Genomic DNA, 2,284 nt, shown 5'->3' with positions numbered 1-2,284 from the left:
TCCTTCTGACTTACTTCACTCTGTATGACAGACTCGAGGTCCATCCACCTCACTACAAATAACTCAATTTCATTTCTTTATATGGCTGAGTAATATTCCATTGTATATATGTGCCACATCTTCTTTATCCATTCATCTGTCGATGGACACTTAGGTTGCTTCCATGTCCTGGCAATTGTAAATAGTGCTGCAATGAACATTGTGGTACACATCAATTTTTCAATTATGGTTTTCTCAGGGTATATGTATTTGTCATTTGCTTCATTTGCAACTATTTTCTCCCATTCTGAGGGTTGTCTTTTGGTCTTGTTTATGGTATCCTTTGCTGTGCAAAAGCTTTTAATTTTCATTATGTCCCATTTGTTTATTTTCCTTTTTATTTCCATTTCTCTAGGAGGTGGATCAAAAAGGATCTTGCTGTGATTTATGACATAGAGTGTTCTGCCTATGTTTTCCTCTAAAAGTCTTATAGGTCTAGCCTTACATTTAAGTCTTTAACCCATTTTGAGTTTATTTTCGTGTATGGTGTTAGGGAGTGTTTTAATTTAATTCTTTTACATGTAGCTGTCCAGTTTTCCCAGCACTGCTTATTGAAGAGGCTGTCTTTTCTCCATTGTATATTCTTACCTCTTTTATCAAAAATAAGGTGACCATATGTGCGTGGGTTTATCTCTGGGCTTTCTATCCTGTTCCATTGATTGATATTTCTGTTTTTGTGCTTGATTACTGTAGCTTTATAGTATAGTCTGAGGTCAAGGAGCTTGATTCCTCAAGCTCCATTTCTCTTTCTCAAGATTGCTTTGGCTGTTCGGGGTCTTTTGTGATTCCATACAAATTGTGAAATTTTTTGTTCTAGTTCTGTGAAGAATGCCAATGGTAGTTTGATAGGGATTGCACTGAATCTGTAGATTGCTTTAGGTAGTATAATCATTTTCACAATGTTGATTCTTCCAATCCAAGAACATGGTATATCTCTCCATCTGTTTGTATCATCTTTAATTCCTTTCGTCAGTGTCTTATAGTTTTCTGCATACAGCTCTTTTGCTTCCTTAGGTAGGTTTATTCCTAAGTATTTCATTCTTTTTCTTGCAGTCGTAAATGGGAGTCTTTCCTTAATTTCGCTTTCAGATTTTTCATCATTAGTGCTTAGGAATGCAAGAGATTTCTGAGCATTAATTTTGTATCCTGCTACTTTACCAAATTCATTGATTAACTCTAGCAGTTTTCTGGTAGCATCTTTAGGATTCTCTTTGTATAGTATCATGTCATCTGCAAACAGTGACAGCTTTACTTCTTCTTTTCCGATTTGGATTCCTTTTATTTCTTTTTCTTCTCTGATTGCTGTGGCTAGAACTTCCAAAACTATGTTGAATAATATTGGTGAGAGTGGGCAACCTTGTCTTGTTCCTGATCTTAGAGGAAATAATTTCAGTTTTTTACCATTGAGAACGATGTTGGCTGTGGGTTTGTCATATATGGCCTTTATTATGTTGAGGAAAGTTCCCTCTATGCCTACTTTCTGCAAGGTTTTTATCATAAATGGGAGTTGATTTTTGTCAAAAGCTTTCTCTGCATCGATTGAGATGATCATATGGTTTTTCTCCTTCAGTTTGTTAATACGGTGTGTCACATTGAGTGATTTGTTTATATTGAAGAATCCTTGCATTCCTGGAATAAACCCCACTTGATAATGGTGTATGATCCTTTTAATGTGCTATTGGATTCCGTTTGCGAGTATTTGGTTGAGGATTTTTGCATCTATGATCATCAGTGATACTGGCCTGTAGTTTTCTTTCTTTGTGACATCTTTGTCTGGTTTTGGTATCAGGGTGGTGGTGGCCTCATACAATGAGTTTGGGAGTGTTCCTCCCTCTGCTCTCTTTTGGAAGAGTTTGAGAAGGATAGGTGTTAAGTCTTCTCTAAATGTTTGATAGAATTCGCCTGTGAAGCCATCTGGTCCTGGGCTTTTGTTTGTTGGAAGTTTTTTAATCACAGTTTCAATTTCATTGCTTGTGATTGGTCAGTTCATATTTTCTACTTCTTCCTGGTTCAATCTCGGCAGGTTGTGCATTTCTAAGAATGTGTCCATTTCTTCCAGGTTGTCCATTTTATTGGCATAGAGTTGCTTGTAGTAATCTCTCATGATCCTTTGTATTTCTGCAGTGTCAGCTGTTGCTTCTCCTTTTTCCTTTCTAATTCTATTGATTTGAGTCTTCTCCCTTTTTTTCTTGATGAGTCTGGCTAATGGTTTATCAATTTTGTTTATCTTCTCAAAGAACCAGCT

The 2,284-nt window shown here is 36.4% G+C and overlaps 1 protein-coding gene across 8 annotated transcripts in view; it reads left to right on the top strand.

Moving 5' to 3' along the window:
• The window catches only part of ARHGAP24 (Rho GTPase activating protein 24), a 509,262-nt gene that overhangs the window by 493,229 nt on the left and 13,749 nt on the right, over positions 1-2,284 (top strand). The window lies entirely within an intron of this gene.

This window comes from Physeter macrocephalus, chromosome 7 (genome assembly GCF_002837175.3).
Source record: "Physeter macrocephalus isolate SW-GA chromosome 7, ASM283717v5, whole genome shotgun sequence".
NCBI classification, from domain to species: domain Eukaryota; kingdom Metazoa; phylum Chordata; class Mammalia; order Artiodactyla; family Physeteridae; genus Physeter; species Physeter macrocephalus.
The sequence above is the reverse complement of the archived record's forward strand: the minus strand, read 5'-3'. Positions and strand labels throughout refer to the sequence as shown.